Source organism: Salmo trutta, chromosome 4 (assembly GCF_901001165.1).
Source record: "Salmo trutta chromosome 4, fSalTru1.1, whole genome shotgun sequence".
Classification (NCBI taxonomy): domain Eukaryota; kingdom Metazoa; phylum Chordata; class Actinopteri; order Salmoniformes; family Salmonidae; genus Salmo; species Salmo trutta.
In genome coordinates, this window is record NC_042960.1 from 37,790,575 (window position 1) to 37,817,165 (window position 26,591).

Here is a 26,591-nt window from a genome sequence, read left to right on the forward strand (position 1 = left end):
AAAGGACTCTTTAGTGTCCTAAGTTTTCATAACTGTGACCTTAATTGCCTACCGTCTGTAAGCTGTTAGTGTCGTAACGACCGTTCCACAGGCGCATGTTCATTAGTTGTTTATGGTTCACTGAACAAGCATGAGAAACAGTGTTGAAACCCTTTACAATGAAGATCTGTGAAGTTATTTGGATTTTTACGAATTGTCTTTGAAAGACAGGGTCCTGAAAATGGGACATTTCTTTTTTTTGCTGAGTTCATAAAGGTGCTCAAGAGAGGGGGAGTTTCTTTCATATTTTATTATTTGTTGTTGTTTTTGCATTCTCCAAATGGAACCTGCAAGTAAGCATTTCGTTGGACGGTGTATGCCATGTGTAATACAACTTGAAACACACTGACATAGTGTCAGTTCTAAAGAGTTGCCACAGGAAGATATGATGGAATATTTGATGAAGCAGCTGTGGTTCTTTGATGTACAGTGTGGTCATTATTGACCCCCTTGATAAAGATGAGCAAAAATGACTGTATAAAATAAACAATTTAAATACTGAGCTATTTTGTATTCTTTTAGAATAATAATACAATTACTCAGAGAAAGAGATTTTGTTTAACAAGTAATCCCCCCCCCAAAGAATAGGGATTTTCCATACCTCACCTTGCGAGGATAATGGCACTGAACCTTTTGTTGCGCTCGTCTGAAGAACTGGACCAAGATGCAACGTGGTAGGTGTACATTTTCTTTTATTTAAAATGACACCGGGAAAAAACAACAAAATACGAAAATGAACGTAAAGCTATATGCAGTGCAGTAAGCAACTACACACAAACAAGATCCCACAATCACAGGTGGGAAAAAGGGCTGCCTAAGTATGATCCCCAATCAGAGACAACGATAAACAGCTGCCTCTGATTGGGAACCATACTAGGCCAACAAAGAAATAGAAACATAGATATGCCCACCCAAGTCACACCCTGACCTAACAAAATAGAGAATAAAAAAGGCTCTCTAAGGTCAGGGCGTGACAGTACCCCCCCCCCCCCCCCAAAGGTGCGGACTCCGGCCGCAAACCTGAACCTATAGGGGAGGGTCCGGGTGGGCATCTCCTCTCGGTGGAGGCTCCGGTGCGGGACACAGATCCCGCTCCGCTTGAGGCTCCCCCCACTTCTGTGGAACCGGACCGTGGATCGTCGCCGGAGGCTCTAGACTGGGAACCCCCGCTGGAGGCTCCGAACTGCCGACCATCGCTGGAGGCTCCGGACCTGGGACCGTCGCTGGAGGCTCCGGACCGGGAAACCGTCGCTGCAGGCTCCGGACTGGGGACCGTCCCTGCAGGCTCCGGACGTGGGATCGTCGCTGGAGGCTCCAGGCCATGGATCACCGCTGGAGGCTTTGTGCCATGGATCACCGCTGCAGGCTTCGTGCCATGGATCATCACTGGAGGCTTGGTGCGTGGAGCCGGCACAGGGCGTACCAGGCTGGGGAGACGCACTGGAGGCCGGGTGCGTGTAGCAGGCACAGGGCGTACCAGACTAGCGAGACGCACTGGAGGCCGGGTGCGTGGAGCAGGCACAGGACGTATCGGGCTGGGGAGACGCACTGGAGACCGGGTGCGCGGAGCTGGCACAGGATATACTGGGCCGTGGAGGCGCACTGGAGGTCTGGAGAGTAGAGCTGGCACAACCCGTCCTGGCTGGATGCTGACTTTAGCCCGGCAAGTGCGGGGCACTGGCACAGGACGCACTGGGCTGTGAAAGCGCACTGGCGACACAGTGCGTAGAGCCGGCGCAGGATATCCTGGACCGAGGAGGCGTACTGGAGACCAGGAGCACTGAGCCGGCACAACCCGTCCTGGCTGGATGCTTATTTTTGCACGGCAAGTGCGAGGAGCTGGCACAGAACGCACCGGGCTGTGGATGCGCACTGGAGACACATTGCATATCTCCGTAAAGCATGGTATCTGAACCGTGACCAACTCCTCATCGTAATTACAGGAAGTTGGTTCTTGTTCCCACCTTTGCTCCGCTCGCCACCCCGTGTGCCCCCCCAAAACATTTTTGAGGCTGCCTCTCGGGTTTCCGTCGTCTCCTTGATTCCTGGTCTCATCGCCGTTCCTCTCTCGCTGCCTCCGCCTGCCTCCATGGCAGGGTCTTGTCCCCTGCCATTACCTCCTCCCAGGTCCAGGATGTCCTCCATTCCTTTTTCTCCCAGGCCCAGGATCCCTGCTCCTCCTGGGCACGCTGCTTGGTCCTTTGGTGGTGGGATCTTCTGTTGCGCCCGTCGATTGAACTGGACCAAGGTGCAGCGTGGTAGGCGTATATTTTCTTTTATTTAAAATGACACCGGGAAAAACAACAAAATTCGAAAATGAACGTAAAGCTATATGCAGTGCAGAAAGCAACTACACACAAACAAGATCCCACAATCACAGGTGGGAAAAAGGGCTGCCTAAGTATGATCCCCAATCAGAGACAACGATAAACAGCTGCCTCTGATTGGGAACCATACTAGGCCAACAAAGAAATAGAAACATAGATATGCCCACCCAAGTCACACCCTGACCTAACAAAAGAGAGAATAAAAAAGGCTCTCTAAGGTCAGGGTGTGACACCTTTTTCTAAAATGTTTTATGTGTTGGAGAACACATTGAGAGGGACCTTAGACCATTCCTCCACACACAATCCTACCAGATCCTTGATATCCTTAGTCTGCTCTTATGGCCCGTCCTCTTCAATTCAAACAACAGGTTTTCAATGGGTTTTAAGTTTGAGATGGCCATTGCATAGCAAAGAGCTCTATTTTCATGTAATTTGACCAAAGCACAGGTCAGATTACATTTTACATCTCAGTAATTTTGCAGATGCTCTCATCCAGAGCGACTTACAGTAGTGAGTTCTGTTTAGAAAACTCAAGGCGTTTACATTTGTTGGATGACATTAAAATAGAGCTTGTTGGCCACACACACCAGTGGTGGGTTTGGCGTTGAAATGCTTAAGCAGAAAAGAACCCCATACCTACTGTAAAATATGGTGGTGGATCTTTGATGTTACAGGGTTATTTTACTTCCACTGGTCCTGGGGGCTGTCAGGGGTGCGTAACTGGTGGCATGGAAGTCAAACGCAGGAGAGCAGAACTTGGTAAATAGCCGGAGCCGTTTAATGTACATAACTACCGGCATACAAAAATAACAAAAACATGGGCAACAAAACCCGTATCGCACCAGTCACATAAAGCACACGTACTTACAATAAACAATTCCCGACAAGGTCATGGGGGAAACAGAGGGAACATATACAATATGTAATTAGGGAATTGAAACCAGGTGAGTGTGACAACCAGACAAAACAAATGGAACATGAAAAGTGGATCGGCGATGGCTAGAAGACCAGTGACGTCGACCGCCGAACACCGCCCGAACAAGGAAAGGAACCGACTTCAAAAGAAGTCGTGACAGGGGCCTTGTTATTAAGGTCAACAGCATTATGAACTATACCCATTACCAGGATATTGTAGCCAAAAACTCATTGACTCTGTCAGAAGGCTGGAACTTGGCTGGGAGTGGATCTTCCAGCAAGACAATAACCAAACAATATCCAAAATCCACAAAGAAATTGTTAATTGGCCACAAAATCAACATTTTGCAATGGCCATCTCCGTCTCCAGAGTTGAAACCCATTGCAAACATGTGGTTTGAATTGAAGAGGTGCATACGATGGATATCAAGGATCTGGAATGATTCTGTATGGAGGAATGGTCTAAGGGGGGCTTTCCAATCAAATAATTGTTTTCAAACTCTGGCGCGTTTACCCCTTAGTTCGGTTTGTTTGGACTGATGTGAACTCTCTATCTGCACTCGGGAGCACACCAAACAACACACTGTGGTTCTCGCAAAAAGAGTGGTCTCGGTCTGATTCAATTTGTCCTGTGGTGCAGTTTGCTGCAGGTGAGAACGCAGTCCGAACCAAAGGCTACATCAAAAACGGCCCCCTATTCCCTGTATGGTGCACTACTTTGGACCAGGGCCCATAGGGAAGCTCATAGGGCTCTAGTCCAAAGTAGAGAACTATATAGGGAATAGGGTGCCATTTGGAACTTAACATATTGGTCAAGCTACGTCTTGTCAGAGGAGTGTACCTACCATAAAACCCCTAATATATCAAACAAACCATCGCCATCGTTGGGTTCGCCTGTCGGTATATATCCACAATTACCCTTTAAACTGATGGCCACAGGCGGTGTATCTATCCAGCAGGACACTGATAAATGACAAATATCAAACCCACCCGACGACATCATAACATTTAGCTGTAGAAGATGGATTGAGAGACAGCACCCTATTCCCTATATAGCGCACAACTTTTGTAGTGCACGATAGAAGGAAATTAGGTGTCATTTGGGAAGCAAGCTGAGTCTGTCCTTGTGGCTAGATTACAGAGAGGACCTTTCAGATTCTAAACAAATGGGGGCGTCAGACTCTCATTTGTATGTCAGACAATCTAATCAGGATCATGGCTTTCTGGACTGGACCTTTCTAAATGGAAACAACATACACACATGGAATTTAAGTAATATCTTCTAGAATTAAATATACCGACTCTTGTCAGTGGCAACATACTGGAATTATAAAATGTATATATTTGTAAGAGGTGAATAGTTGAAATGAATGTCATATATACAAACATTTGCTTTACAATTGACATAATTCATTATTATCATCAATAATCCAGCATAATAGCAGAATGCACATTTTCACGAATTAAATATTGACATTTCTCGTCTCTGTGGTGCTGAAGAAAACCTTTTGGGTGTTTTCTCACTAGACGTAACTGCACTGAAGCAGCTACAATACGTTGCTCTGCTACATCCATTAAGTAGGCACAGCTGCCATGTTCAACTGTCAAAAATATGAGATTCTGTTCTACCAATCCCCTCCTGTGTGACTCCTACACCCTAGAAAAAAAGGGTTCCAAAAGGGTTCCAAAAGGGTCCTTTGGCTGTCCCCATAGCAGAACCCTTTTAGGTTCCAGGTAGAACCCTTTTTCGGTTCAAGGTAGAACCATTTTGGGTTCTATGCAGAACCCTCTGTGGAAAGGGTTCTACATGGAGCCCAAAAGAGTTTGACCTAGAATCAAAAGGGTTCTACCTGGAACCAAAAAAGGTTCTTCAAAGGGTTTTCTTAGAATGTAGCATACTGTACAGCCAGCTCATTTGGCTCGCTCTGTTTCTGGAGTCCATCCCATATTGGCAGTGTAAAGTACCACATGGTATAGTAAGTAGCACAGATCTCTGGCAAGGAAAATATAAAGATCTTCGCGAAGAAGAAGAAAACATCTATTTTTGCTAAACTGTTAAACCATCCCAGTGGAATCTAATGGCTCGGGAGTAAATTGGATGATGATTGCGACACAAATGGCACCTTATTCCCAATATAGTGCAGTACTTCTAAAAATAATACCCTATTTTTCTATTTAGCACACAACTTTTTAGAAGTAGTGCATTATATAAGGAATAGGGTAGTATTTTGGACACAAGCTAAATGGGATGATACCCAAGGTAGTTGTGAAGTGGCTTACACAACAGGCCCACACTCACATACAATACAGTACAGGCCTAAGTGCAGCTAGCTTTTAGTCTAAAGCCCATGACACTTTCACATTGCTTCTACATTAGAGCCATACGGTATCTAACAGATAGAGAGAACTTGATAGCTGACAGTGTTCAACAATTGAAAATAATAAGATCAACTGTCAGATGAAAAAAAAAGTGTAAAAACATTCAACACAAGTGACGTTGACACAAGCCAAACCACACTATATATATATGTCATTTAGCGAATGCTTTTACCCAAAACCTATGAACACAAGACACCTGCCTTCATTTTGTCCTTCTTATAAAGCAAAGGTAATTTGTTTTCTTCTTATAAAGTGGAGGTAAAGTGTTAGGTGTTGATGGTCCTAGACTAGAGTATTCTAATGGGAGACGGATAGGACTCTAGATAAGTGCTCTTTTGAATAAACATCAATGTGAAATTAAGCGTTAGACAGCAGTACGCTTTTATCCGTTTCCTCTCAGATGTTAATTACACACGGTGGTCTCCCAGGAAGGACAACGCTTAATTACTAATTTGATCTCAGCCTGTAAAGAAATGCTAACAATCTTCAGTGTTGACAACAACAACGAAACTCACAGTTCTGTATTCACAGATGGTAAAGGGTTATGTTGCAATTCAACCCACTCTATGACAGATTTATTCCAAATGTCATATTCAAAGTTGATGTGTTTCATTGTACATGAAAGATTATAGGCCAACCCAAGTTATTTGATCAGCTTTTACAGTTGATGATAATTTGATCAGTTTACCATTTGCTAATCTGATGCGTTACTTGTTATGTACAGTATGTTGTAAGCTATTCAGCAAAAAGAAAATGCTCTCTGTCACTTTCCCACTGCACAATTTACACAGTGGGCGTACCTAAAGTATGCAAAGAAGAACATGTGTTCTTTTTTCAAGCAAACAAAAAGAGTAAGTCTACCACCCTGTAAGCTAAGGAGTTTGGTAAATGTTTATTTTGGGGCCTGACAGGTTTTCAGAAAGCCAGTCATCCTCTGACGTTTTATTAATGAATGGTGTGTGTGTGTGTCTGTGTGTGTGTGTGTGTGTGTGTGTGTGTGTGTGTGTGTGTGTGTGTGTGTGTGTGTGTGTGTGTGTGTGTGTGTGTGTGTGTGTGTGTGTGTGTGTGTGTGTGTGTACTTCTCTCTCACCCATTCACTCTTTCTCTCTCTCTCAATTAGGTAATTACTGCCTATTTGCAGAAAGACAGACAGGAGGGTGGGAGAATAAGAGAATAGACTGACAGAGCTGCCTAGTTAAGAGACTTCGCTGTGGCAACTTTTACAAAGCAATATGGGAGAAGGGCAGGACAATCTGAATCAACAACATGCCAGTCATCCTCCTCTATGGTCTACATCCCTCTAACTAAGACAATCCTGCAGGTTGAGCAATGAAAGTATAGCAACACCTTTTGGCTCCATGATCAAAAGAAATCCCAACATTTCAACAACGCAAAAGTCTTTGCTGTTATAACATTTAAAATGCATAGCTACAACTACAAAGTGTACGTGTCCCCCTTCTCCTCCTCCTCCTCCTCCCCCTCCTTGTACTGACAGTATTTCACTTCAAAGTGCAGAAATTGTCTTCTCAACAGGTGAAACGGAACCAGAGAACGATGCAGCAAAATCCTGCTATACACAGCCAAAATTGTACCCTGAGTGCAGTGGTGGAATAAGTATCCTATTGTCATACTTGAGTAAAAGTAAAGACCCCTTAATAGAAAATGACTCTTGTAAAAGTGAAAGTCACCCAGTAAAATACTACTTGAGTAAAAGTCTAAAAGTATTTGGTTTTAAATATACTTAAGTATCAAATGTAAATGTAATTGCTAAAATATACTTAAGTATCAAAAGTAAAAGTAAAAGTACAAATAATTTCAAGTTCCTTACATTAAGTAAACCAGACGGCACCGTTTTGTTGTAATTTTAATGTACGGATAGCCAGGGACACACTCCAATACTCAGACATAATTTACAAAGTAAGCATGTATCCACCAGAAAAATGTGTGAGTCCGCCAGAAAAAAGGCAGTAGGGATGACCAGGGACGTTCTCTTGATAATTACGTGAATTGGACCATTTTCCTGTCCTGCTAAGCATTCAAAATTAGTACTTTTTGGTATCAGAGAAAATATGTGGAGTAAAAAGTACATTATTTTATTTAGGAATGTAGTGAAGTAAAAATAAAAGTTGTCGAAAATATATATAGTGAAGTAGGGTACAGATACCCCAAAAACAATTTAAGTAAAATTTACACCACTGCCTGAGTGCCAGTCTGCCACCCTGAGTGCCAAATTCTTGGTACTCATTGTCATGCCAATGACAGCGTTGAAGTTAAAAGCACAAACAGATCTGGGACAGGCTACCAAAAATGTGCATTTGTTCATCAAATGAAGAAAATAAACTGAAAATATCTGTTGAATTCAAAAGAAAACACGATTAGAAAACACCAACATCCTGTATAGGCCCACACACCAAAATGTTGTATTTGTTCATCAAATGAAGAAAATACAAGTTTCTGTTGAATTTAATAGAAAACACTATTGTATGTTGTTGCGGCACAGTGATTACAATGTATTTCTAATTATTTCCACCTATTACCTTCTGTGAAAAAGAGAGCGCTTTTAATGAAGTTTAGTCTAATTAATGAAGTTGCCATTATTCAAATCAATCAACTAATATCTATTCTGACATCACAGCCATCACAGACAGAAAACACAGTGGCAGAACACCACATACACAACGACACAGTTGTAGAATTACTAGATACAGTGCCAATTGCCTTGGGGAAATCATAGCCTTTAGGCATGAGTCCCGAATGGCACCCTATTCCCTACGTAGTGCACTACTTTTGATCAGTGCAAAGTAGTGTGCTATATAGTTAGTAGGGTACTATTTGGTACTCAGTTAGGTCTGTGGCTGATAGGATCTTCCCCTTGCCCTGTGACAAGACAAAAACATTGCCAACCAGACCCTGTATACTGGTCAAACAATGGGCCGGTGTAATTGAAAAACCAGAGCCACTCTGTTGCTGTTCAATTGTTGGGAAATGTAAGGAAAGAGAGAACCTGGACTTTTCTGCAGATAGCTCAATCAGCAGAAGGACAATACATTGACAACCAAGTGACACACTGCATGTTCCTGTCCCTTCTTGGGGAGACACAGAGAACCAACCCTACAGCTTGGGCTCTGTTGTTATTGTGGTTTAATTCAGATCATTTCATCCATCCATCCCCAGTCCACGCCACACAGTGTCTGCTTCCCAAGCGGCACTCTATTCTCTTTATAGTGCACTACTTTTGACTAGGGTCCATAGGGCTCAGGTCAAAAGTAGTGCACTTTGTAGGGAATAGGGTGCCATTTGGAATGCACCCAGTGTAAATGTCTCTTTCCAGTTCAGCCATGGTAAGCATGGACAGCAACCAAGTAGAGAACCAGGTTCACTGCTGCTAAGCAAAGAGTGATTTCAATATGAGCCAGATAGGGTACCAACATCTATTTTAATATTGACTTGTAGAGTTGCACCATGGTGTGAGTTCTTTCGGGCGGCAAGTTGTCACGTGTGCTCCCTCTCCGGCCTCTAGGTCACCAGGCTGCTCGTTATGGCGCACACCTGTCACCATCGTTACGCACGCTAGCGCGTCATCAGACTCACCTGGACTCCATCACTTCCCTGATTACCTTCCCTATATATGTCACTCCCTTTGGTTCCTTCCCCCAGGCGTCATTGTTTCTGTTTCATGTCTGTGTGCTGTTAGTGTTTCTTGTTTTGTATTATGTTCCGTTTATTTTATTAAAACGCTCACTTCCTGAACTTTCTTCCCGACTCTCAGCGCACTCGTTACAGAATGATGACTCAACAAAGGGATGCATCAAGGAGTGTTTTTTTTTATTATTATTTTATTTAAAAAATTGTGTTGGAGGTGATGTCGGGTCCGGGTGTCAGAACCGGAGCTACCTGGGAGGCCTCAGCCGGTTTGTCAGATTCCCATGCCTTGGCGGGTTAGACGGGTTCCCCTTCCTCAGCTGGCTCGATGGGTTTCCATACCTCAGCTGGCTCGACAGGCTCCCATGCCTCAGCGGGGTGAACAGGTTTCTGCGCCTCAGCGGAGGCGACCGGTCCACTCCTGATCCCCGGGATCGTCCCTGGGGTTGGTGTCCTGTGGCAGGAGCCGAACACGCCGGGGAGGGGGTACTGTCACATATGCACTTTCTCCAGTGCTCTAGGTCGCCATGTTCCTGCACCCCAGCTGACGACAGGTTCCAGCGCATCAGCCGGGGTGACTGGTCCGCTCCTGATCCCCGGGATCATCTCTTTGGTTGGCGTCCTGCGGTAGGAGCCGAACGTGCCGGGGAGGGGGTATCGTCACTTATGCTTTCTCCGGCGCTCTAGGTCGCCATGCTCCCGCGTCTCAGCCGGACTGACAGGTTTTCCGCACCTCAGCAGAGGTGACCGGTCCACTCCTGATCCCCGGGATCGTCATTTTGGTTGGCGTCCTGCGGGGAGGGGGTACTGACACATTTGCTCCCTCTCCGGCCTCTAGGTCACCAGGCTGCTCATTATGGCGCACACCTGTCACCATCGTTACGCGCGCTTGTGCATCATCAGACTCACCTGGACTCCATCACTTCCCTGATTACCTTCCCTATATATGTCACTCCCTTTGGTTCCTTCCCCAGGCGTCATTGTTTCTGTTTCATGTCTGTGTGCTGTCAGTGTTTCTTGTTTTGTATTATGTTCCATTTTATTTGATTAAAACACTCACTCCCTGAACTTGCTTCCTGACTCTCAGCACACATCGTTACACAAGTAGCCTAGCGGTTAGAAGGGCCAGTAACCGAAAGGTCTCTTATTCGAAATACCCGAGCCGACAAGGTGAAATATCTGATGTGCCCTTGAGCAAGGCACTTAACCCTAATTTGCTCCAGAGGTGCCGTACTACTATGGCTGATAGGTGCAGTGAAATGTGTTTTACATTATCAGGTATAAGAATGACAGTAAAACATATTTTAAAGATGTAACATGCCCTCGACTGAAATATAATTTGACTATGAAACATATGCTGACTATCGCTTTTAAATGTCAAAACAGATCAGTTGCTTTCTGTTGAGATTCAAAGCAAAAACATTCACACACAGTGAATATCAACATGACTAGAAAACTCATGCAGACTGTGAACCATTGAGGCATCAGGCAAACAAACAACTCGTTTTTCCATGGGATGTATACTAAACTAGTAGTCAAAAAAGTATGCTTAAAGTATAGTTGGTGACTAATGATCATGAGCAATTGAAAATGGGTAATTTACTAAGAGCTAACAATTTACTGAAGTGCTCCCGAATATACCACACAGATAATAATTTTTAAAACAATATACATACTTTACAGTATTTAAATTTAAATTCTAGTTCTTTTGAATGCAGATGTACTTTGAAATGACGGAGAACTGGGATTACTGAAGAGCATTGGGTGAAGAGACACAGCTACTGGAATTAGATCTTAAATACTCAGTAAATTATATGGTAAATGCCAAAACGCAGGAATTACTAGAAATTATAATAGTTACTCTGTAAGAATGTCCATTATTGTTGCCATTTACACTACATGACCAAAAGTATGTGGACACCAGCTCGTCAAACAACTAATTCCAAAATCATGGGTATTAATATGGAGTTGGTCCCCCTTTTGCTGCTATAACAGCCTTCACTCTTCTAGGAAGGCTTTCCACTAGATGTTGGAACATTGCCGCAGGGACTTGCTTCCATTCAGCCACAAGAGCATTAGTGAGGTCGGACACTGATGTTTGGCGATTAGGCCTGGCTCACAGTCAGCGTTCCAATTCATCCCAAAGGTGTTAAATGGGGTTGAGGTCAGGGCTCTGTGCAGGCCAGTCAAGTTCTTCCACAATGATCTCGACAAACCATTTCTGTGTGGACCTCACTTTGTGCACGGGGGAATTGTCATGCTGAAACAGGAAAGGACCTTCCTCAAACTGTGGCCACAAAGTTGGAAGCACAGAATAATCTATAATGTCATTGTATGCTGTAGATTTAAGTTTTCCCCTCACTGGATCTAAGGGGCCTAGCCTGAACCAGCCTTGGGGCAGATAGCATTCTCCTGGCATCCACCAAACCCAGATTAGTCCGTTGGACTGGCAGATGGTGAAGCGTGATTCATCACTCCAAAGAACGTGCTCCAGAGTCCAATGGCAGCAAGCTTTACACCACTCCAGTCGATGCTTTGCATTGCGCATGGTGATCTTAGGCTTGTGTGCGGCTGCTCGGCCATGGAAACCCATTTCATGAAGCTTCCGATGAACAGTTATTGTGCTGACGGAGCTTCCAGAGGCAGGTTGGAACTTGGTAGTGAGTGTTGCAACCGAGGAAACTATTTTTACGCGGTATGTGCTTCAGTACTCGGCAGTCCCATTCTGTGAGCTTTTTTGGCCTACCACTTCACGGCTGAGCCGTTGTTGCTCCTAAGCGTTTCCACTTCACAATAACAGCAAATCATTTATTTGCAAATCATTTATTTGATAATTTAACAATTAAGTAACTTACTGTGATTGTTTTCAATTAAAATGGTCAGAAAGAAACAAACATTTCTTCTTAGCAAAGCGCAATCTCTCTTTGCTAGGACTGTCTGGGAGTGGTCTGAGTGGAGAGGGGAAAACTGAAAACTAGTTGTTAATGGTAGAGAGGTTTCTTATTGGTCTATTAACTAAAACCCCATCCCACCAAAGCAGTATGAATTGTCAGGCGGTCTTTTGAAACAGCTCTTAGACTAAAGGGCATTATCATCATTTTCAAAAAAATGTGGTATTATTCCAACCTCATAGTGTGGAAATATTAGACAAAATAAATGCTAAATGTATGCTGCATGCTATAGTAAGTCGAACCCATACTACCTATTGTAACGGTTCTGCATAACAACAACAGCGAGGACGAGTTGGATTTGAAGGGAGGAAAATGAATGCGTCAAACCCAATAGACGATGTTGCATCTTCCTCCTCAAATCTAATTCCTCTCCCTAGACAGATTACATAGAAACTTGCTATGTGTGAGCGCTGCTGTGTGGAGCACTGGTTGATTTTCAAATGACAAAAAATATATATATTTTAATTATCAAGGCTAGAGCAAACATAGTCCTACATATGGAGCAATTTCAGTGCCAACAGAATTGTACTTGAATTACATAATTTATCATTTGTATATGTCGTTCTTCCCCTGAATAAGGCAGTTAACCCACTGTTCCTAGGCCGTCATTGTAAATAAGAATTTGTTCATAACTGACTTGCCTAGTTGAATAAAGGTTAAATAAAATAAAAATACAATTTTGTAATTTGAATTTGAATGTAAATATTTTAGAAATTTTTAATGCACAAACTTAATCATTGAACTCATAAATTGACCTTATAATTCATGATTTGAATCTGAATTTAGTGAATATTGCATTCAATTTTAACATTTAATTTCAATTTAATTGACGATTCAAATGCAATGTTGATATATTCAGTTGCAATATGGTAGATATTGCGTTCATTATCTGTTTATCAAGTTTACAAACTATAATTTCAAGTTCATCAACGTTTCATATATTTAACTTCTCAGATGCATTCAGATTAAGTTTTCAAATTCAGTTCTCTAAATTCAGATTCAAAACCAGACACAACATCCTGGTACTTTGCCAGCCAACAAAAATAGAGGAGAACAGATAGTATGAAATGCTCACTGTGGTAAACAGAAGCTTCTGGCAGTTTCTGAAGCCAATCTTTGTATGAATTTGGCTCTAGCGTTCAAACCGTTTTGGCTATAATCTATTATGATCCTATTCCTGGTGGGGTAAGTGTGTGTGTCAGTGCTGTGTGTAAGTTGATTATGCAAACAATTTGGAATTTTCAACACATGACTGTTTCCAATAAAAACAAGAAGTGATGCAGTCAATCTCTGAGACTGGCATGCATAGTATTGATAATAGCCCTCTGATTAAAGTGAAGAGCAAAACGTGCCTCTCTGTTCAGGGCCAGCTGCGGTTTTTCTAGGTCCTTCTTTGCAGCGTCTGACCATATCACTGGGCAATAATCAAGATAAGATAAAACTAAAGGCTAAAGAACTTGCTTTGTGGAGTGTGGTGTCAAAAGAAGAAGAGCATCTCTTTATCATGGACAGATCTCTCCCCATCTTCAGAACCATTGAATCAATATGTTTTCACCATGACAGTTTACAATCCAAGGTAACACCAAGTAATTTAGTCTCCTCAACTTAGTCAACAGGCACATCATTCATTATCAATCAAATTTATTCAAATGTATTATGAAGTCCTTTTTACATCAGCCGATGTCACAAAGTGCTATACAGAAACCCAGCCTAAAACCACAAACAGCAAGCAATGCAGATGTAGAATCAATAGTTATCAGATCATTATCAATTATTATCAGATTCAGCTGAGGTCTAGAATTTAGGGAATGATTTGTACCAAATACAATACTCTTAGTGTGTTAGTTTAAAGTTTCTGGCAAGGGTGGGTATTATAATGTTAACATGTGACTGACTGGGTAAAGACTGTGTTAGCCTGTTGAGCTAAAGCCTAGGCAATGGTCCTGTGACTTGGATGGGTCTCTTCAAGGAACAGTGGTGATTTTAGCATGTAAATCTTGAGATCACGGAACCAATTATCTTGAGATCACGTCCAGTAGATGGTCAACTTGATTTATGATGATGATTGCTAGCTAAGATTGCGAAAGTATGATGTCTACATGATCAGTCCAATCAAAGCTACTGTACACACTACCGGTCAACAGTTTTAGAACACCTACTCATTAAAAGGGTTTTCTTTATTTTTACTATTTTCTACATTGTAGAATAATAGTGAAGACATCAAAACTATGAAATAACACATAATGAATCATGTAGTAACCAAAAAAGTGTTAAAAAAATCAAAATATATGTTATATTTGAGATTCTTCAAATAGCCACCCTTTGCCTTGATGACAGCTTTGCACACTCTTGGCATTCTCTCAACCAGCTTCATGAGGTAGTCACCAGGAATGCGTTTCAATGAACAGGTCTGCCTTTTTAAAAGTTAATTTGTGGAATGTCTTTCCTTCGTAATGTGTTTGAGCCAATCAGTTGTGTTGTGACAAGGTAGGCGGGATATACAGAAGATAGCCCTATTTGGTAAAAGACCAAGTCCATATTAAGGCAAGAACAGCTCAAATAAGCAAAGAGAAACGAAAGTCCATCATTACTTTAAGACATGCAGGTCAGTCAATACAGAAATGTTCAAGAACTTTGAAAGTTTCTTCAAGTGCAGTCGCAAATACCATCAAGAGCAATGATGAAACTAGCTCTCATGAGGACTGCCACAGGAATGGAAGACCCAGAGTTACCTCTGCTGCAGAGGACAAGTTCATTAGAGTTACCAGGCTCAGAAATTGCAGCCCAAATAAATGCATCACAGAGTTCAAGTAACAGACACATCTCAACATCAACTGCTCAGAGGATACTGTGTGAATCAGGCCTTCATGGTCGAATTGCTGCAAAGAAACCACTACTAAAGGACACCAATAAGAAGAAGAGACTTGCTTGGGCCAAGAAACATGAGCAATGGACATTAAATTGGTGGACATTTGTCCTTTGGTCTGGAGCCCAAATTGAAGATTTTTAGGTCCAACCACTGTGTCTTTGTGATACGTGGTGTGGGTGAACGGATGTGAATTTCCCACCATAAAGCATGGACGAGGAGGTGTTATGGTGTGGGGGTGCTTTGCTGGTCAAATCACATTTTTATTTGTGATTTATTTGGAATTCAAGGCAAAGTTCACCAGCATGGCTACCACAGCATTCTGCAGCGATACACCATCCAATCTGTTTTGGGCTTAGTGGGACTATCATTTGTTTTTCAACAGGACAATGACCCAAAACACACCTCCGGGCTGTGTAAGGTCTATTTTACCAAGAAGGAGAGTGATGGAGTGCTGCATCAGATGACCTGGCCTCCCGACCTCAACCAAATTGAGTTGGTTTGGGATGAGTCGGACCGCAAAGTGAAGGAAAAGCAGCCAACAAGTGCGCAGCACATGTGGGAATGTCACGCCCTGACCATTGTTTCTCTATGGTGAAGTGGTTCGGGGCGTGACTGGGGGGTGATCTAGTTTATTTATTTCTATGTGGGTTCTACGTTTTATTTTCTATGTTGGTGATTTGTATGATTCCCTATTAGAGGCAGCTGGTAATCGTTGTCTCTAATTGGGGATCATACTTAAGTAGCTTGTTTTTCACTTGGGGTTATGGGATATTGTTTATGTGTAGTTGCATTGTAGTCACGGTTTGTTTACTCTTTATTTGTTTTGTATTTTTCGAAAGTTTCACTTTCTAATAAATTATGTGGAACGCTACTCACGCTGCGCCTTGGTCCGATCATTCTAACGAACGTGACAGAATATCCCATCCGACCAGGACCAAGCAGCGTGACCAGGAGGAAAGCCAGGAGTGGAGGACATCCTGGACGTGAGACGAAATCATGGCAGGAGACAGAAGCCTGCCATGGAAGCAGGCGGAGGCAGCGAAGGAACATCAACGACGACTCCGAGGTTTGCAACCACGACGGAAGCCCGAGAGACAGCCCCAAAACGGTTTTTTTGGGGGGGGGGGGGGGGGCACATGGAGTGGTCGGCAAGGCCGAGGGGTGAGTCGGAGAGCGAAGAGGAATATTGGGGTGAGTCAGAGTCCGTTGAGGAGTTATTGGATAAATTGGAGGAGAGTGAACGGAGGGGAGATTTAGAGACTTTTGAGGAATTGTTGGATAAATTGGAGAAGAGTGAAGAGAGAGAGTTGTTCGTTTGGCATAGTATGCACGGCATTTGCCCTGAGGAGCGTGTTAGTCATCCAATGCCACCTGTGTCAGCTCCCCATACTCATCCTGAGAAGTGTGTTAAAGTTACGGTGCAATTGAGGCCGGCTATACGCACCAGGTCTCCAGTGCACCTTCACAGCCCAGTACGTCCTGTGTCACCTCCTCGCACTCTCCCTGAAGTGCGTGTCCCCAGTCCGGTACGTCCTGTGCCTGTTCCCCGCACTCGCCCTGAAGTGCGTGCCACCAGTCCGGTGCTACCTGTATCGGCCCCACGCATCAGGCCTCCAGTGCGCCTTCACAGTCCAGGATATCCTGCGCCAGCTCTACACACTGTGTCACCAGTGCGCCTTCACAGCCCAGTGCGTCCTGTGCCAGCGCCCTGCACTTGCCGGGCTAAGGTGAGCATCTAGCCAGGACGGGTTGTGCCAGCTCTATGCTCCAGACCTCCAGTGCGCCTCCACGGTCCAGTATATCCTGCACTGGTTCTACGCACCAGGTCTCCAGTGCGCCTTCACAGCCCAGTGCGTCCTGTCCCTGCTCCCCGCACTTGCCCTGAAGTGCGTGTCACCAGTTTGGCACCACCTGTGCCGGCTCCACGCACTAGGTCTCCAGTGCGCATTCCCAGTCCAGTACGTCCTGTGCCTCTTCCTCGCACTCTTCCTGAAGTGCGTGTCCTCTGTCAGGTACGTCCTGTGCCTGCTCCCCGCACTCACCCTGAGGTGCGTGTTACCAGTCTGGCGCCACCTGTGCAGGCCCCATGCATCAGGCCTCCAGTGTGCCTTCCCAGTCCAGAGCCTCCTGAGATGGTCCACAGCCGGAGCCTCCTGAGACGGTCCATGGCCCGGAGCCTCCTGAGGCAGTCCACGGCCCGGAGCCTCCTGAGACCGTCCACGGCCCGGAGCCTCCTGAGACGGTCCACGGCCCGGAGCCTCCTGAGACGGTCCATGGTCCGGAATCTCCAGAGACGGCCCACGGATCAGAACCTCCAAAGACGGCCCACGGTCCGGACCCTCCTGAGACGGCCCACGGCCCGGAGCCTCCTGAGATGGCCCACGGTCCGGAACCTCCAGAGACGATCCACAGTCCGAAACCTCCAGAGACGGTCCACGGTCCAGAACCTCCAGCTCCATGACCGGAGCTTTCCTCTGCGCCGATGCCCAGTCTAAGCATGGTGGCCAGTCCAGCTCCAAGGACAGAGTCTTCTTCTGCGTTGATGTCCAGTCCAGGCACAGCATCCAGTCCCGCTCCATGGTGGGAGTCTTCCTCTGCACCGAGATCCAGTCCAGGCACAGTGTCCAGCCTGGGTCCATGGCTGGATCCGAGGGATGAGCGGGTTCTTCGGCCCGCACTAGAGCCACCATCAAGGATGGTGGATCCGCGAGCTGAGCGGGTTCTTCGTCCCGCGCCAGAGCCGCCTCCAATGCTGGCGGATCCGCGGGATGAGAGGGTTCTTCGTCTTGCACCAGAGCCGCCACCGACACTAGGCACCCCCCCTAACCCTCCCTTTTGGTTTCAGGTTTTGCGGCCGGAGTCCGCACCTTTGGGGGGGTACTGTCACACCCTGATCATAGAGAGCCATTGTTTATCTATGGTGAAGTGGTTCGGGGTGTGACTGGGTGATCTAGTTTATTTATTTCTATGTGGGTTCCACGTTTTATTTTCTATGTTGGTGATTTATATGATTCCCTATTAGAGGCAGCTGGTAATCGTTGTCTCTAATTGGGGATCATACTTAAGTAGCTTGTTTTTCACTTGGGGTTTGGGATATTGTTTATGTGTAGCTGCATTGTAGTCACGGTTCATTTATTCTTTATTTGTTTTGTATTTTTCTAAAGTTTCACTTTCTACTCATGCTGCGCCTTGGTCCGATCATTCTAACGAACGTGACAGGGAACTCCTTCAAGAGTGTTGGAAAAGCATTCTAGGTGAAACTGGTTGAGAGAATGCCAAGAGTGTGCAAAGCTGTCATCAAGGAAAAGGGTGGCTGTTTGAAGAATCTCAAATATAAAATACATTTTGATATGTTTAACACTTTGTTGGTTACTACATGATTCCTTCTGTGTTATTTCATCGTTTTGATGTCTTCACTATTATTCTACAATGTAGAAAATAGTAAAAATAAAGAAAAACCCTTGAATGAGTAGGTGTTCAAAAACTTCTAACCGTTAGTGTATAACGTGATTTGACGTAATTCTATCTGTGGCCAATTACCTTGAGCCTTCTTGGATGGGCACTTCTATGGCAGCAAACAAAGGCCTAGAATTTTCAATGTCTCCTCTTACACTTGGCAGTTACATAAAGTCCTCATGAGTGACAGAACACTGAGCCAATCATGGCGCAATGCAACGTATTTTCTGCTGGCTTGCCCCACCACAACTGAAAGCACTGAGCTAGGCTAAAACACCTGCATTATGGAGATGCCTTATTCAAGAAGACATAAAAGAGACCATGTTTGTATGCGGCTTTATTAACTCAATGATATATATTATTTTTACATTGTTTGCAAACTGTTATGTGACACGTATTAACGCCAAAATAACATGCATAACAGGCAAGCCTAAAAAATATATATTTATATGCATATACAGTTGAAGTCGGAAGTTTACATACACTTAGGTTGGAGTCATTAAAACTCGCTTTTCAACAAATCCACAAATTTCTTGTTAACAAACTATAATTTTGGCAAGTCGGTTAGGACATCTACTTCATGCATGACACAAGCAATTTTTCCAACAATTGTTTACAGACAGATTATTTCACTTATAATTCACTGTATCACAATTCCAGCTTATGTCATGGCTTTAGAAGCTTCTGATAGGTTCATTGACATCATTTGACTCAATTGGAGGTGTACCTGTGGATGTATTTCAAGGCCTACCTTCAAACTCAGTGGCTCTTTGCTTGACATCATGGGAAAATCAAAAGAAATCAGCCAAGACCTCAGAAAATAAAGTATACACCTCCACAAGGTCAACAAGGTTCATCCTTGGGAGCAATTTCCAAACGCCTGAAGGTACCACGTTCATCTGTACAAACAATAGTACGCAAGTATAAACACCATGGGACCACGCAGCCGTCTTACCGCTCAGGAAGGAGATGAGCTCTGTCTCCTAGAGATGAACATACTTTGGTGCGAAAAGTGCAAATCCATCCCAGGACAACAGCAAAGGACCTTGTGAAGATGCTGGAGGAAACAGGTACAAAAGTATCTATATCCACAGTAAAACGAGTCATATATCGACATAACCTGAAAGGCCGCTCAGCAAGGAAGAAGCCGCTGTTCCAAACCTTGGTTAGAACCCCATCAGTCAAACCAACACATCTTCAGTTCTCAGGCGAAGTTGCTCATGACATGCATTGATCAGTACAGAGAAAGAAAAGTATGAAATGTATGCACTCACTACTGTAAGACGCTCTGAATAAGAACATCTACTAAATGACTAAAATGTAGTCACCAAACCACCTCTGTTGCGCTCTTATTAAATGAGGTGCATCAAGTCCTTTTGCTTCTGTTTGCCACAGAAAGGGTTGTTGTTGTGCAGTAGGCCTGATTTCAAACCCAGTCAGTTATATTGGTGCCGTGATCTCTAAGTATGAGGTCAAAGGAGATGAAATGTAACTGAGGTGGTTTGATGAACCATCATTTTTTCATGAGTAACTTTGCCCGGAAACTAAAAGACTTGTGTTAGCTTCCTGAACTCATCCGTATGGGCTTTATCTAAGTGGGCTAACAAAGTCTTAACAGTCATGTGACGGGAGACCTGGTTTGAACCCAGTCAGTTACAAGAGCTAGATTAAATAAGGGGTGGAAAGGCTACCCTTAGAAGGGCTTTGACAGCGCTTGTTGGAAGGTGTTCTTATGGGGTCCAAATTGTGTTTTTTTTGTGACACTCCTTTCTAATGTGGCCTGAGATCATCATAGAGGGGAACAGAAGGCACAGCCATATTCCAGAGAGTCTTAGCTTTCAGGAATACTAGCTACAAATTAATAATTAATATGTTGGATTTACGTCTTTATCTCAACCAAATATCAAAGTTAACAAATAGGACTAAATCAAATCAAACTTCATATAAAGTGCATTAAAAGTTTGATTTGATTTATTGCTATTCTTTAACTTAGATTTTTGGTTTAGATGGAGATGTGAATCAAACATATAAATTATTCATTTGTGGGCAAACTTTAATTAAAGCCAGACTAACTAGTGTCACAGATGGAACTATCCAAGCAGAAGATACATCTCCTTCAAATGTTGATATTTGGTTGCGTTGACAACCAAACACAATTCAATATCACTTTTGAAATACAATAAATAGACTATTATCTTGTCAACAAATTAACAAATAATATGTTGTATTCATGATGATATGGTCTGAAACTCAACCAGAAATAAATGTTAAAGAACGTGATTAAGCTGGAGGCTCAGAAGGAACTTTCCAAGCAGTAGATACATCTCCTTAAAATGTTTTGAGGTTACTGCAACTATACATTTCTTGTTATGTAGTCATAAACTCAGCAAAAACAGAAACGTCCTCTCACTGTCAACTGCGTTTATTTTCAGCAAACTTAACATGTGTTAATATTTGTATGAACATAACAAGATTCAACAACTGATGCATAAACTGAACAAGTTCCACAGACATGTGACAAGCGTGTGACACAGCGTGGAGATTGCCTGCAATGACAACAAGCTCAGTCCGATGATGCTGTGACACACCGCCCCAGACCATGACGGACCCTCCACCACCAAATCGATCCCGCTCAAGAGTACAGGCCTCAGTGTAACGCTCATTCTTTCGACGATAAACGCAAATCCGACCATCACCCCTGGTGAGAAAAAAACGCGACTGGTCAGTGAAGAGCACTTTTTGCCAGTCCTGTCTGGTCCAGCGACGGTGGGTTTGTGCCCATAGGCAACGTTATTGCCGGTGATGTCTGGTGAGGACCTGCCTTACAACAGGCCTACAAGCCCTCAGTCCAGCCTCTCTCAGCCTATTGTGGACAGTCTGAGCACTGATGGAGGGATTGTGCATTCCTGGTGTAACTCGGGCAGTTGTTGTTGCCATCCTGTACCTGTCCCGCAGGTGTGATGTTCGGATGTACCAATTCTGTGCAGGTGTTGTTACACATGGTCTGCCACTGCGAGGACGATCAGCTGTCCGTCCTGTCTCCCTGTAGCGCTGTCTTAGGCGTCTCACAATACGGACATTGCAATTTATTGCCCTGGCCACATCTGCAGTCCTCATGCCTCCTTGCAGCATGCCTAAGGCACGTTCATGCAGATGAGCAGGGACCCTGGGCATCTTTCTTTAGGTGTTTTTCAGAGTCAGTAGAAAGGCCTCTTTACTGTCCTAAGTTTTCATAACTGTGACCTTAATTGCCTACCGTCTGTAAGCTGTTAGTGTCTTAACGACCGTTCCACAGGTGCATGTTCATTAATTGTTTATTGTTCATTGAACAAGCATGGGAAACAGTGTTTAAACACTTTACAATGAAGATCTATGAAGTTATTAGGATTTTTACGAATTACCTTTGAAAGACAGGGTTCTGAAAAAGGGACGTTTCTTTTTTTACTGAGTTTATAAAGTGTGCATGTTCAAGATGGCATGCATAGATCCTCGCTGTTCTGTGGAGATCTTCACAATTGCTTTAATAATCTGCGCAGAATCTCGCACGGCATTGATCACTTGCACCATATACTTTTATTATAATCTCGACTGCAGTCCAGGTCATTTGGTTCTGCTATTAGATGAAGAACAGTGATAACACATAATTCTGTTGTATAAATAATAAAAATATCTGACATTGTATTCCCATTTAAACTTTGCTGTGCTTTAAAATAGTTGAACGCACAGTGATAGACATTTGGGTGACAACTAAACCAACTATCAGACATTGTTTACCATTGGAATTTGGTTGTGCTTTGAGATGTTTGAAAGCATAGGTGATAACACATTGGAAATTCAACAAAATGCTTGCTGTCTTTTTGACAAATACTAGTCAGTTATCCACATTGAAATGACGTAGTATGCCCAGCGGGTTTTATTCTACACAAATGACAGTGGGAAAGAAATGCCTAGCCAGGCAAATAGATTTCAACCTTGATGACATAACTTAGGGGCTCTGGAAATAATGCATAATGAGGTTTGATGAGAAATAACTGAAAATAAATGATTTAGCCCAATAGACCCATACATCGTCATATTCACATGTTCCATATAATGTGACAAATAAAGCCATGATAGCCTACCATCTATTGTTTCCCTATTTGCAAACAATCAGAAATAGATCAGTGCATAACGTGAGTTCCATCACAAACACCAGTTTGCACAGACCACTAAGGCTGCGTTTAGACAGGCAAGCCCAATTCTGATCTTTTTTTCACAGATCAGCTCCGAAAAAGATTAGGGGTGAAAGGATCTGATGCATTTGATCAAAAGACCAAATAGCGGAAAAAAAACAGAATTGGGCTGTCTGTCTAAACGCAGCCTGATTTGTTTCTTGTGGACGGCAGATATGTGGGCTTGAATAATGGCCTTCAAGTAGCCTATGTATTAGACAGGTGTAGGATCTTAATTTGAGCTAGTTTGCTACAGCAAGAGAATAATCCTGCAGCAACAGCAAATGTGAATTATTATGTGGATTAGAATGGACATTTTTTAGAGGTCGATACATTTTTGTAACGGAAATTTCAAAGTGGAAATTACAAACTTCAGAAGCCTTTTTAAAACTCAAATACACTACACATTTTTTCCCCCTGCATTGCAGGAAAGTTCGCTTGCATCAGGGTGATCAAAATAACATCCTACACCAGTATCTTAACAAATAAGATTTTACAATTATGTTAATAAGTATCTTATTGGTAGCCTATCCAATAGCAAATTCGATACATGTCCAGTATTGCGCAAACAACTAGGCTGTTATAAAACGGAATAGTTCAAATAATTTACATGCCAATGTGTTGTGACAAAGGATACACTGTTTCCAGTGGCAGTGGTTGGTTAATTGACCCCTCTCCATCATGTAATTTGCCCAACCTGTTTGTCTCTATGTAACAGGTTCCACGGGTGAACAGAGCAGAGCAGAGAGCAGCTTGACAGGTGCTCCTGTCTGCTATTTGCCCGTGAGGCGTGTACACAGCCGTATTGATCTCGAACAAGCTCTGAATCGATTGACATTTGGATGTATTCTGTCATGAAGTAGCCAGAAAAACAATATCCCTCTCATACTCAGCACACAACTTTTCAACATGACGAAATTATTCTTACCGAAAGCCAGGCTATATTCCAAATCAGTGGGCATCATTATCAGTGGGCTAAGATGCGGCCACTCCTGAACAATACATGTGATTCAAATGTCAGTCAAACGAACACCACAACCAGGAATTGTCAATAGTATATGAAATGCAAAAACTCACTCTCTCTAGGTCCCCTGGTCATTGGCATTTCTGTCTTCGAAAATAGCAACCACTTGGTTCTCTCGATCCACTTCAGAAAGAATACAATTCCTTTCCTTCTCAGTCCCGATGTCCACCTCTGCTCTCCTCCGGGCGTGCGTCCTCTCCGTAATAGGCTACACAAGGAGGAATTTAAAGTATAATCCTTGAGATGTATAGGACCTGATGGACAGTTCTGCTGAATTAGACCATATATTTTCCAAGTAGAGAAGCAATGTGTCCGAATGTCTCCTCTCCTCTCAGTAGCTCAACCGCTGTTTGTCGCACAGTGAAATGCGCTCTTTCTCTCTCTCCTCTGTAGCGCTCAAGAATGCACAACAATCCCTTCTCTGCTCTCACACAAATTGTTCGCAGGCATTCTCGGGCTTTGTCGGATATGGTCGATCATTTACGGAATGAAGAGGATTTAAAACTACACCTATTTTTTTTTCTAGTTATGGTTTTATTTTTCCTTTTCAGTTCGTCTCCATATTAAAAGTAAATAGCCTGATAACTGTGATGATGAATTCATTTTAAATATTGAGGGTTCAGGCATTAGGCAATAGAGATGAACATGTAGCGTATCATTTTATTATTTGTATTATATTTTTTCAGAGTACGCCTAATATCACTTTCATTAGGCTTTGGAGTTATAATCCAGGGTTGAAAATCAGGGTGGAGTTGTTGGGTGTAACTAAGGTCGGCAATGTGATGAATGTAGGCTAGCAGTAAGGAGGCAGACAAGGATAGAAGGCTACACTGTAAAGGGGCTACCATGAATTTGACAGCTTGGCGGCAAGTAAAATTCTGTATTTCATATTACAGTACACTTACTATAAAAAATATGGTATCAAAGCAAGTACAGTATGATACCATGAAATGTATTGTATTATACTGTAAAAACATATATACATACATATAAAAAAGTAAACGCTACCTTAATCGTAATGAATGAATGAAAGGATGAATGAAGGGGAGGGGTTTGTATTCAAAGTATTTTACTGTAATTACAAAGAAATGGTGCAAACAGGTTAGCTGCTAGGTAGAGTGTTTAGAAACATTACAGCATCTTTTATATCCCTTGCGCTTTTAAAGGCCTTAAAGGATCCACCCCTTTTTTTTCAATTTTCGCCTAAAATGACATACCCAAATCTAACTGTCCTGTAGCTCAGGCCCTGAAGCAAGGATATGCATATTCTTGATACCATTTCAAAGAAAACACTTTGAAGTTTGTGGAAATGTGAAAGGAATACAGGAGAATATAACACATTAGATGTGGTAAAAGATAATACAAAGATTAAAAAAAATGTTTTTGTACCAACATCTTTGAAATGCTAGAGAAAGGCCGTTATGACTTATTCCAGTAAAGGTGAATTTAGATTTTGGCCACTAGATGGCAGCAGTGTATGTGCACAATTTTAGACTGATCCAATGAACCATTGAATTTCTGTTTAAAATTTTGTATCAAGACTATCTAAATGTGCCTAATTTGTTTATTAATAACTTTTAAAGTTCAAAACTGTGCACTTTCCTCAAACAATAGCATTCACTGTAATAGCTACTGTAAATTGGACAGTGCAGTTAGATTAACGAGAATTTAAGCTTTCTGCATATTTAGGTCTACTTTGTCGTTTTCATTTTTGATCAACAATTGCATGAATGGAAAGAGTATTAGTATTAAAGCCAATGTATGCTTGATTTGAAAATGTGGTCAGAAGCTCCGTATGGAGGGTGTGACGTAATTGCGGCGCCTATGGAGGCATGCAGAGGCCAACGTGAGCTATGTACCGCATCACCGTGCTCCTCCCAAATATTGTAACAACATGGATGGGACCTTATAGCTCCGCATTGACATGATTGGTTGACGGTAGGTGGGGGTGGGTGGGAGGGAGGTCCTATATAAACACAAACTCACTTCCTTGACAACTTCCTTCACAACAGCTCTGTTCCGCGAAGCACAATAAGTATGACTGCTCTGACTTCTGCAGAGGCCGCATTGCAGTAAATGCTGTACGGACACCGCAGATGTCAGATTGACCATGCAGAGCCTTTTGGTGTGGCGTGCAAAATGTATGGCGCAAAATATGTACGAAATGAATCGGCATGCTCGACCACATGCCAGCAGAGAACCGTTGCTGCATTTACAAAGCATTTTCACAACAAAGAGTTTTGATACATTACGTTTTGATGGATTTCTGTGTCATTAGTTTGTGGTTAGGCTTCAGCTTTACAAGCAAATACAGATTGGTAGACAAGGGTCAGATAGTGTTAATCACTGACCAACTACGTAAAAAAAAAGATAAAACAGACCTTTTTTCTATAAACACTTATGTGATAAGAAGTTTAGCATGTCTTCCAAACCTAATTAGCTTATTCAATAAATTGTTAGAATAACTATATCTGCTAATGATATTTGGAATAAGTTTATGAAAGTCAACGTGTTTATGGTAATTTAGCCTACAGCTAGTCTGTTTACTTTCCTCAGCCATAAAATACCTTGACAGATCACATATGCATTTTTGTGAGAAGTAGACTGGACTATTGCTTCTCCCACAGTCAAGCCCCAAGTCTTCCCTCCCTGCTTTGATACTCTGATGGAGGTCCTATGAGATCTATGAACAAGTAGTCTGCATCCCATGGCACCCTATTCTTTGTATAGTGCAGTACTTTGACCGGAGTCCTGGTCAAAAGTAGTGTACAACATAGT

At 43.0% G+C, this 26,591-nt stretch overlaps 1 protein-coding gene across 1 annotated transcript in view; it reads right to left on the reverse strand.

Moving 5' to 3' along the window:
* Positions 1-24,211, reverse strand: part of LOC115192316 (receptor-type tyrosine-protein phosphatase F-like) — a 435,047-nt gene extending 410,836 nt beyond the window's left edge. Inside the window, exon 1 of the mRNA XM_029750668.1 lies at positions 23,867-24,211. The gene's annotated coding sequence lies outside the window, so the exon portion shown is untranslated. The remainder of the gene's footprint in view (positions 1-23,866) is intronic.
* Positions 24,212-26,591: the final 2,380 nt, after the last annotated feature.